This window comes from Hemicordylus capensis, chromosome 5 (genome assembly GCF_027244095.1).
Source record: "Hemicordylus capensis ecotype Gifberg chromosome 5, rHemCap1.1.pri, whole genome shotgun sequence".
Lineage (NCBI taxonomy): Eukaryota > Metazoa > Chordata > Lepidosauria > Squamata > Cordylidae > Hemicordylus > Hemicordylus capensis.
The window spans coordinates 205,758,135-205,770,166 of record NC_069661.1 but is presented as its reverse complement, the minus strand read 5'-3'; the positions used below and the strand labels follow the sequence as shown (position 1 = coordinate 205,770,166).

Here is a 12,032-nt window from a genome sequence, read left to right as displayed (position 1 = left end):
TACTAACCAATATTAATATAGATTATGGGACCGGAACTGTAATGTACAATTGTTGAGATTTGGTACTGCCATTTGTACCTCACTTTTCCCTTCCACACTAAGGTAAGAAAGACATCTGCATTCATTTCCTACCAGAAATCTTTAATTCGCTGTTGAGTCCTCCTTGCTCTTCTTTTGTATGGCAAGAAGTTCAGGGACTAGCTTTTCCATGACATAGTCTGCCTTGGGTCATTGATTCCAGAGTGAATGCCATTTCCTGTCTCCAACTTTGTATCCCATTTGGAAAATAAGCTCCAGTCCAGAGTGGATTTGGCCTCATGTTGACTTTTCACATCAGGTATGAAATTGTCTATGTCAGAAAACATGCAGGCACGCATGTAATTTTGGACCCTGTTGAAGGAAAAGCAATATGGGAGGCCAGTGGGGGACAGGGAAAGGCTAAATACTAGGTCTGTGTGCATTCAGAAAATTCAGATTTGGATTCTACCTGATTCAAATCTGACAATATCAGATTCTGATTCTGTGAACCCTGGCAATATCTGATATCGGATTGGATTTGGAATTTGAATACAAATTCTTACTTAAATTTTAATTTCCCTCATAGTGGTCAATGGGGAAATTTAAAAAAAAAATCACTGGTTGGTCCTAGAATCTTGAAACTTGCCACATATGTGGGAAAGGAGGTCAGGGGCCCCTGTAGGGAACTTGAAGAGAATTGATCAATCTCCTTATTTTTGGTGATTTTTTCCCCTTGAACTTTTCGTAAGAGTCCCCCCCCCCCCAATTGTATCTCCTAAATGGATGGGCATACAATTATGAAATCTGGCACGCATGAAGTCCACATTGGCAGGACTCTGTGTTTTTCGAGGCTATGGGTAACGCTTTTTTCCAAGGCTATGGGTAACGCTTACGTATTTGGTGGGATTTTTGGGGTGGGGGGGAGAACTAAAAAGAGAAAAAAGGGCTAAAATTGGCTTGTTTCAAGCTTTACAAACTGTTCTGGATCTGAAGCCCTCCCTAGGACCATCATTCCACCCCATGTGGAGGGGAAAGGACATTCCTTTAATTTTATACTAATTTTTGTCTTCCCAATTGCAGAAGCACACAGTCAGTAAAAGTGAAAGTACTTTGAATGTTTCTGTTTTTGTGGTTAGAAAGAATTTATCACTTTGCCTTCTAGCCATTAAGGGATTACAAGGTGTGAAGTTCTTTTAGTCCCTTTTAAAAGATCTGCCTGTTCCTGCAATAGGGAAGAAAAATAAAATCAAAGAAATGTCCTTTTCCTTCCACTTGTGGGTGGAATGATGGTCCAAGGCGGGACTTTAGAGCCAAAACATTTGGTAAAATTCTTCCTTAAAACAAGCCAAATCTCATTATTTTAAGCCATTTTAAAAGAAAGTTTTCAAAAAATCACCAAAAATCAGGGGATTGACTCATAGCTTTGAAAAATTTACACAATCCTGCCAATGTGGACTTCATGTGTGCAACATTCCATAACTGTATGCCCATCCATTCTGGAACTTTAAAAGGGGGGCAAAAGAGGCAATCTGTTACCCCTTTTCATGAAGGCAAACTATCAGATTCCTCCTCATGCTAGTGGAATTATAGTCCAAGAGAATTGACCAATTCTCTTCAAATTCACTACAGGGAGCTCTGACCTCCTTTCCCACATGTATGGCAACTTTCCAGACTCTAGGACTAACTGGAGATTTTTTAACGATTAAAAAAATAATTCCATTAACCTCTATGGGGAAAATCCTATTCCATTTTGCTAATTCCAACATTCCAAAGTATTTCTGAAATTTTCAATATTTCTGAATTAGTTCCAACTTTAGCAATTCAATTTTTTTTAAAAAAAATCATTCAGATTTTACTGATTTTTACTAATTTATGAGAAAAATCTCAATTTTTGAATCTGAACTTTCACAGACCTAATTTTTGAATCTGAATTTGCACAGACCTTCTAAATACCCTTCCTCTCATGTTTCCATTCATAATAGTCCCTTCCCAAGCTTGTTTTTCTTTTTAAAATGGCTCCAGCAATACACATAGTTTATTTGTGCATAATGTGTGTTTAGTCCTAAAGAAGCAAGAAGCATTCATTACCAGTATAGAGACCTCCAATATCTCAAGTTCCAGCAAAATCTTCCTGATAATTCTATTATTATTATTATTATTATTATTATTATACATTTATATCCCGCTCTTCCTCCAAGGAGCCCAGAGCAGTGTACTACATACTTGAGTTTCTCTTTCACAACAACCCTGTGAAGTAGGTTAGGCTGAGAGAGAAGTGACTGGCCCAGAGTCACCCAGCTAGTTTTATGGCTGAATGGGAATTTGAACTCGGATCTCCCCGGTCCTAGTCCAGCACTCTAACCACTACACCACTCATTCTCTACTACTGAATCTTCCTCATTTTTGAAAGAGAAATAGTGAGTGTCATTGCTGACTCCTGCCTAATGCTGTGTTTGACTTCTCACACATATACTGCTGACCCCCATGCTTCTGAAGCATGAGCATCCTTGTGAAAGAACACAGCTATTTCGGTACTTGCCCCACACTCCAAAAGCACAGATGGATGGGAGAGACAGCAGGAAGGATAGAGAGCTGGTTGCTAGCTCTGGTTCACCAGTGATAGAAGGCAGTATGCCTACTCCCACCATTGCCAATGTGCTAGCAGCTGTGACTGGCTTGCTCTCTCCTGCTGTCTCTCCCCTCCAGGACCAAAAGCAGAGGAGCTTCGTGTTGGGAGAGTCTTGTGGGGCTGAGAAAATGGGATGTACACACACTACCTGATGTAGCAAGCAGCAGCAAACATTGGCATTAGGACAGAGCACATGCATGCACAGAAGTTGAAGGGGAAGAGAGATGGCATCAGTGTTGACCTCTGGCCAAGTGGACAGAGCTGATAAGAGAGGTCAGGAGGGGCAATATCCGAAAAAGACCAGTGGTAACAGTAGATAGATGGGTGAAGTGGGATATCTGCACTTGCTGTCCCATGGCACACTCACTACCTGAGACTGTCACCTCACCTTGCCTCATGTGCCCCTCACCTGCCCCTAATGACAAGTCTCCTGATTGAAAAATATCGGTGTTGAAGAAAAAGCACTTTGATTTTGTTTGTTTATTTGTGGGTTTCTAAAGATATCTAAGAAGAAAGTGAGTTTTTATTCATTTTGCTGTTAGCTATAACTTTTCCTACAGTTAACTCACTCATGAGAAAACCACAGAACCAAACTCTCCAGAAATGTGATGAATAAGTGGGATGATTGTTCGATGGCTTCCATCTTGGACATTTTTTAGTTCATAAGGACATTCCCTTCCTAATGATTCCTAGCATGCAGTTAGCCTTTTTCACAGCTACCAGGCACTGAGTCAACACTTTCAATGTTTCATTGTTTCCACCACGACCCCAAGATCTCTCTCCTGGTCAGTCACAGACAGCTCAGATCCATCAGCATATATGTGAAGTTGGGTTTTTTTGCCCCAATGTGCATCACTTTACACTTGCTTACATTGAACTGCATTTGCCATTTTGTCACCCACTCCCCCAGCTTGGAAAGATCTTTTTGCAGCTCCTCACAATCCTTTGTGGATTTCACTACCCTAAATAGTTTAGTGTCATCTGAAAATTTGGCCACTTTGCTGCTCACCCCAACTTCTAAATCATTTATGAACAAGTTAAAGAACACTGGTCCCAGTACTGATCCCTGGGGGACCACACTTCCTACCTACCTCCATTGTGAAAACTGTCCATTTCCTACTCTCTGTTTCCTGTCCTTCAACCAGTTACAAATCCACACATGAACCTGTCCCCTTATTCCGTGACTGCTAAGTTTACTCAAGAGCTTTCGGTGGGGAACTTTATCAAAAGCTTTTTCGAAGTCCAAGTATACTATGTCAACCAGATCACCTTTATCAACATGCCTGTTGACACTCTCAAATAACTCCAAAAGGTTAGTAAGGCAAGACTTTCCCTTGCAGAAGCCATGCTGATTCTCCTTCAACAAGACCTTTTATTCTATATGTTTAACAATTGTGTCCTTAAATATGCTTCCCATCAATTTACCCAGCACTGAAGTAAAGCTGACCGGCCTGTAATTTCCCAAATCCCCCCTGGATCCCTTTTTGAAAATCAGAGTCACATTGGCTACTTTCCAGTCCTCTGGTACAGAGCCTGATTTTAGAGACAAGTTATATATTTTTGCTAGGAGATCAGCAATTTTGGTTTGTTTTTAACTAACGTTTTATCTTTGTTTTTATCTGGTTGTGAACCGCCCAGAGGCATAAGTTTTGGGCGGTATAATGTCAAATAAATAAATAAATAAATAAATAAATAAATAAATTTGACTTCCTTCAGGACTCTTGGGTGGATGCCATCTGGCCCTCACAATTTATCATTTTTCATGACAGTTTAGAACATCTTCCCTTGTCACCTCAAATTGGCCCCATTCCTCAGCCGCTAAACCTGAAATCTCAATTCTGGAGAGTGTATATGGTCAGTATCCTCTGCCCTGAAGACAGATGCAAAGAATTCATTCAGCTTCTCTGCAATCTCCTTATCCTCCTTAATAATCCCTTTCACACCCTCATCATCTAAGGGGCCAGCCGCCTCCCTGGCAGGTTTTCTACTTCTGATATATTTAAAGACGTTTTTGTTATCCCCCTTGATACTTCTAGCTATATGCTCCTCAAACTCTCTTTTTGCATTCCTTATTGTCTCCTTGCATTTCTTTTGCCATAGTTTATGTTCCTTCCTGTTCTCTTCATTTGGGCAGGATTTCTGTTTTCTGAAAGAAGTCTTCTTCCCTTTTCTAGCTTCCCTGACTCTACTTGTTAATCATGCTGGCGTCCTCCTGGATTTGGTGGTACCGTTCCTCCTTCTTGGTATACAGTTCCTTATTCAAAGATAAAAAGCAAAAAACTACAAAAAACATTGACATAAAAGGCTTGATATATTGGGGAGGAACTGTTTCATTGGTGAGAGCACCTTCTATGAACTTTATATCAGAAGTAAATTTGTATGTATGACAGATATGAAGCCCATACAGACTCTCTTGTGTCCACACTTTTCCCACTTGGCAGGATGATACAGATGGCTAACCTACTACATCGTTAGTTCACACAAAAGTAGCTTAGTTGTATGTATAGGCGCAGGGTTTCTGCCAGAAAGTGCAGTATTTTTCAGACTTTCAGATTGCAGTTGGAGGGTCTGTCACTTACTTCAAATCCATAACAGTACAAGTCTAAGAAGTCTTAATTTGTGAGATACCATATTCTACTGCCTTCCAGTTTGACTTGTACTCAGATCCTAGATCTTTCTCCTAATGGAAATTGTGTCCGATTTTTTTTTTAAGGTAAGCTATTTGGAATGATGAAGACATTGGCAGAAACAAACTAAAACACATGACACTACTTCAGGTAGCAAAAAGCATCTGAATAATTGAACCCCATGCAAAGACATTTTGTTAAACTATAACAAGAATGCTGCATACTTATACAGATGCCAATATATTAAAAAGTGATCTTTGATCAGACTTGTAGTTAAAAAATAAACCTTATTGTTCACATTTTTCAAATTCTTTTATTTTTAAAAATTGTTTACAATGCAAATAGTCTTAATGGGAAAATAGCTGAACTAAATAGTTGCTCTCAAAATTAGGGCACAATTGAGCCAGAGTTAAATGTTTTACACTTTGATTTCAATAGTTGAATTAAGCTTGTACTTAAAAGTCCTTTCCTTAGATCCAACCTTTAATGGTTTAAAATACCCAGATTATACTGTCCAATTAACTAAAGTGAAAAATTATATAAACATAAACTGGTTTATAATTATATAAACATAATTCTGTTCATATAATTATATAAAATTATATAAACATAAACCCAGACTGGTCTCTGGGACAACCCAAAGGGACCATACATATAAGACTGTTTTTAAAAGAACTGCACTGGCTGGCAATATGTTTCCAAACGAAATACAAAGTGATGGTTATTACCTATAAAGCCTTCAACTGCTTGGGTCCAGGGTAGTTTAGAGAGCGCCTTCTCTGTCATGAACCCTGTCGCCTATTAAGATCACCTGGAGAGGTCTGGTTACGGTTGCTGCCAGCTCATTTGGTGGCTACTTGGGACTGGGCCTTCTTTGTGGCTTCCCCAGAACTTTGGTATATGCTCCCTGTTAAAATAAGAACATCTCCTTCTCTGTTTGCTTTTAGGAAGAACCTCGACACACCTATTTTCTCAGGCTTTTAACTGAAATTAATTTTAAACTGTTTACTTTGTTTTTATTTCATGAGGTTGTTTTGACTTTTTATTCTATGAAATTGTTTTCACTTTTTTTACTCTGTTTTATAGTTAGTGTGTTTTAAATTGTGTGTACCTCCTAGAGAGATGCACATCTCAGGCGGTATATAAAGATAGATAGATAGATAGATAGATAGATAGATAGATAGATAGATAGATAGATAGATAGATCATGAAATATATTTTCTATGCAATATCATTATGCTATCCTCTGGATCCTAAGCTGTTTCTTGCTTCAAGCTGCATTTTCCAGCATGGAATAATCACTAGAATGGAGAATATATCTAACATGGGAAGTATGATAAAGATTGGTTTGCTTAACCTAGCAAGAAAGAAGTAGAGAGCATTTTATTTCATTGTACACATATATGAGGGAGGATAAGGGCACCCATTTCTTTATTTCATTTATATAACACCCATACCAGGACAACTCAGGTCAGTTTACATCAAAATTCAAACCATTTAAAGTTTAACACAAAACATAAAATAAAAGCAGTCAAAATATTAACATATAACTCATTTTAAAAACCATTAAAAACCAGTTAAATACTATTAAAAGCCAAGCTGAAAAGATGGGTCTTTTTGGTTTTCAGGAAAGCCTCCAAAGATTATAAACCGTCATGAAACTGGGCCAGCACTGAATGAATTATATTAAGGATAAAGGATATCCTGAAGACACAAACTAATAGAGTAAATCTGATAAATAATAATAATAATAATTAGTGTTGTTGTTTACACATTCAGACAGGTGCTATTGACTGGTTTGTTTTGTCCAGGCATCGAGTCCTTCCCAAGGACCTGGGATGGCTGAATTTTATTATCAATGTTGTTGCTGTTATTATTATAGATATTGTCGCAGAATATAGGCTGTTCCCAGTAAAGTTGCTTTTTGTAATTGGCTGATGGTGATTTTTGTGGCCCCTATGGTGTTGAGGTGCTCTTCAAGTTGTTTTGGAATTGCACCTAGGGCACCATTTACTACTGGGATTATTTTGGTCTTCTTCTGCCACAGCCTTTCAGTTTCAATTTGTAGATTTTTGTATTTTGCTATTTTTTTTCTATTTCTTTTTCTTCTATTCTGCTATCCCCTGGTATTGCTATGTTGATTATTTTTACTTGTTTTTCTTTCTTCTCGACTACAGTTATATCTTGTGTATTGTGTGGCAGATGCTTGTCTGTTTGTAGTCGGAAGTCCCATAATATTTTTGCATCTTCATTTTCTAAAACATTTTCAATTTTATGGTCCCACCAATCTTTGGTTACAGGTCGCTTGTATTTTTTGCAGATATTCCAGTGTATCATCCCTGCTACCTTGTCATGCCTTTGTTTGTAGTCAGTCTGTGTGATCTTTTTACAATAACTGATTAGGTGGTCCACTGTTGCTTCTGCTTCTTTACAAAGGCGGTACTTGCTGTTTGTTGTTGACTTTTCTACTTTTGCTCTTATTGCATTTGTTCTTAGTGCCTATTCTTGTGCAGCCAGTGTTAAACCCTCTGTTTCTTTCTTCAAGTTGCCATTCTTAAGCCATTGCCAGGTCTTGGTGATGTCTGATTTTCCACTTATATTGTGCAAATATTGACCATGCAGTGGCTTATTTTTCCATTTTTCTGCTCGGTTCTTGACTTGTTCTTTCTTGTAGGTCTGCTTTGTTTCATTGGTGTTGAATAGTTTCGCGTTATTGACCATTTGAAGTGCATCTTCTTCACTGTCCTTGATATATTCTTCAAGGCCTCTTTTCTCCTCCTCTACTGTTTGATGGACTTGCAGCATTCCTCTTCCACCTGAGCTGCGAGGGAGGTATAGCCTATCTACATCACTGTGGGGATGCAGAGTATGATTGATAGTCATTATTTTCCTGGTCTTACGATCTAGCGTCTCTAGCTCTGCCTGGGTCCAGTCTATTATTCCTGCACTGTATCCTATAATAGGTATAGCCCAGGAGTTTATGGCTTGTATGGTGTTCCTGCCATTGAGTTTGGACTTTAGGATTTTTCTAACTCTCCTGATGTATTTATTTCCAATTTTTCTTTTAACTTCAGTGTGTGCAATGTTATCAGCCTGGAGAATGCCCAAGGTATTTGTAATGTTCTTTCTCTTCCAAGTTCTTGATGTTGCTTCCATTGGGCAGTTCTATACCTTCTGTATTTCTTATTTTTCCTCTGTTTGTTATAAATGCAGCACGCTTGTCTAGTCCAAACTCCATTGCTATATCGCTACTGAATATACGGACAGTGTTTAGCAGTGATTCAATTTCTAACTGGGACTTTGCATACAGCTTCAGATTGTCCATGTAGATCAGATGGCTTATTTGACTTGATGTTTTAGATGTTTGGTATCCGAGGCCTGTTTTGTTTAGCATTTGTGAAAGTGGAGTCATGGTGATTACAAATAACAGAGGAGATAGTGAGTCCCCTTGGAAAATACCTCTTCTAATGCTAACCTGTCCAAGTGTCTCACCATTGATTGTTAACTGTGTACTCCACATTGCTTTTTAAAATAAATATCTGAATGTTTTTGCTGATACCAGTTGTTTCTAAACATTTTAGTATCCATGCATGAGGCAATGAGTCGAAGGCCTTCTTGTAGTCAATGCATGCAACACTTAGATTTGTTTTTCTTCTCTTGCAATTTTCTAAAATCATTTTGTCAATCAGCAGCTGGTCTTTTGTGCCTCTGGTGTTCTGGCAGTTTCCTTTCTGTTCAACTGGAAGCTGCTTTTTGTTAATAAGTGTTGCATTACTTCATCTGCTATTATTCCAGTTAATAATTTGAACATGGTTGGCAGGCAGGTGATTGGTCTATAATTACTTGGAACTGCACCTTTTGCTGGGTCTTTCATTATGAGATAAGTTTTCCCAGTTGTTAGCCCATTGTTCAATATCACCTCCTTGCAAAATGTGATTGAACTGTTTTGATAGTTGTTTATGAAGGCTTGTTAGGTGTTTAAGCCAAAAGCCATGCAGTTCATCGTCGCCTCGTCGCCCTTTCACTTATTAATTCTGGTGTTATTATTAGATCTTGCATTTGTTGGTTACATTTTTGACCTCTTTTACCCAGCCTTCTTTTTTATTATAATCTATTGGATTGCCCCATAATTTCCCCCGGAATTGCACTGTTTCTTCTTTATTTGGTGTTTCTAGGTTTCTTGCAGTTTCTCCTTCTATGCTTTGGTAGAAACGTCTCTGATTTGACTGGAATTGGAGATTCTACCTGTGTTGTGTAATTCTGGCTTCGTATCTGCTAATCTTCTTTGACACTGCTGTTACTTGCTGTTTTATTTTTTCCAAGACTTCTCTAATTTTCCTTGAATCTAGGTGGTATTTTTGGATCAGATACTGTTTGGTGTTCTCATTCTTCAGCTTCTTGTCTTTCATATCTTTCAATTTACTAGCATCTGATCTAAGCCTGGCGATTTTATTTTCTAATCTAATCTTCCATTTAGGTGATGTACTACTTCCTTTTTTTACAGGTCCACTGATCTTATATCCGAGCTCTTGTGTTGTTATTGTTGCTGCACTGTACATTAGTTGGTTTGTTTCTTGCAAATTATTGGTTGTTATTTCTGCAAGTGCAGCATTGACATCTTTTAATGCCTGAGCAAGCTGTTTTTTGGCAACTGTTTTTAGAGCTGGAAGTCGAACCCTGGTGATTGTTTGGTTCATGTGCTCAGTTATTTTTTGCTTTAGTTCTTGTTGCTTTTCTGTTAAATGGCATTCAGGTTTTTGAGGTGAAGGCAAAGGGGAAGTTGCCTGGTTTTTATTTTGAAACAGTCCAGCAACAGTGGCATCCTCTATTTACCACATCTCTTCCACCTGCGCCTGAGCAGCTTCTTCAGTTGGTGGTAATTCTTCTTCCATAACTTGAGCCTGTGTTGCTCTTTGCAGTTCTTCCAGCTCAGCTTCTGTGAATACTTTATTTCTTATTATGAATCTTCTCTGGTCTGCTAGCCTGTGTTCTGTTATTTCTGTATCTGGATGCTTCTCTTTCCAAATTTGGTACATTCTTTTTAAATAACTTCTTCTAGTTGGACTAGACTTGTAATAGCAAATCATTATTTCCTTGTTGGCGTTTTTCATATATTTTTTCCAGTTAAGCGACGTTTCTTCCAGTAACCCTGCAGTCTCCAGCCCTGGTTGCTCAACTGAAGATCCTGTCCTGTTGCCCACTTGCCACCAGATGTCCAGGGACTCCAGCACCTGGCGCGGTCCTTGTTGACCCAGGCGACGACCAATCCGGTACAGATTTATTAAAGTTACGTCTCACCATATTGTTGATGGGAGAGGCACTCTTTGTCTGGCTCCTCTGGTGAGACCTGTCCAGTATGGTTGGACCTCTGGCATAGCTCTCACCTTCCTCAGACCACACAAGCCCCACAACCACACCAAGGTAGTGCCTCACTGGGGGTATTTTATTTTATTTTATTTTATTTTATTTTATTTTATTTTATTTTATTTTATTTCTATACCACCCTTCCAAAAATGGCTCAGGGCAGTTTACACAGAGAAATAACAAACAAATAAGTTGGATCCCTGTCCCCAAAGGGCTCACATTCTAAAAAGAAACATAAGATAGACACCAGCAACAGTCACTGGAGGTACTGTGCTGGGGGTGGATAGGGCCAGTTACTCTCCCCCTGTTAAATAAAGAGAATCACCATGTTAAAAGGTGTCTCTTTGCCAAGTTAGCAGGGGTTATATAATAATACATTAAATAATACATTCAGACCAGAAATTAGAAAATAACTTCCTGCCTTTAGATTACCCGGAAACAGTGAGAGCGTTTCCTCTCATCTGAGTTCCTAAACCCAGTCTAGTGACTTCAGTTGTATAAATTACGTGGTTGCAATATCAATGGCACAGCAAAATATTATATATGATAGGGATGGAAATGTTTGGATTGCTTGAATTTATTTGCTTACATTTATATCCTGCTCCTTCTTCATGGAGCCTAGAGCAGTATACATGGCTACGTTTATGCTCACAATAACCTTGTGAGGTAGGTTAGGCTGACTGGCCCAGAGTCACCCATTGAGTTTCAGGGTTGAATGGGGATTTGAACTTTGGTTTCCCCAGTCCTAGTCCAACACTCTAACCACTATACCACGTTAGTTCTCTGTCCTCAGTCTGTACCCCTGGTTGCCCACACACTGGTACTATCCCTGATAGTACCAGAAGGATAAAATTATGTAATAGTCTCTCCAGAAATGACAACCGAAATACCTCACGAAGGTGGATTCAAAAGTTATAGCCTCCATATGGATGAAAAATGCTCCCACATGGTGGTATTTCATGCAGGAGCCATACATTTGAAAACAGTCACAATATACCATAGCCATGTGCAGATTCTCCAGGGTTGTGGTATACTCTGTGTATTTATTAGTTATCAACTCAACTACTTTTATTGTCTCATAATGTAAGAAACTTGAGACTGCTAATCGTGAACTTTGTGCTGTTAATGCAATGCATACTATACAGATCAACAGGATTTGCAACTGTTTTTAACATATGGCAAAGATAATATTATAGTTCTTATTGTATAGCAAAGATACTTATTGTAGTTCTGTGTCCAGTTCTGGGTACCACACTTTAAGAAGTATGTTAGGAACATAGGAAGCTGCCATATACTGAGTCAGGCCATTGGTCTATCTAACTCAGTATTGTCTTCACAGACTGGCAGAAGCTTCTCCAAGGTTGCAGGCAGGAATCTCTCACAGCCCTATCTTG

General features: G+C 38.7%; 1 protein-coding gene across 6 annotated transcripts in view; it reads left to right on the top strand.

The window, feature by feature from the left end:
* NTN4 (netrin 4) overlaps positions 1-12,032 on the top strand; it is a 132,976-nt gene that overhangs the window by 28,226 nt on the left and 92,718 nt on the right. For 4 of the 6 annotated variants that reach the window (XM_053251258.1, XM_053251252.1, XM_053251257.1 and 1 more), the window contains exon 4: positions 10,399-10,544. The exons of 1 other annotated variant lie outside the window; for it this stretch is intronic. The gene's annotated coding sequence lies outside the window, so the exon portion shown is untranslated. The remainder of the gene's footprint in view (positions 1-10,398; positions 10,545-12,032) is intronic. One more of the 6 variants, XM_053251254.1, reaches the window with a different exon arrangement.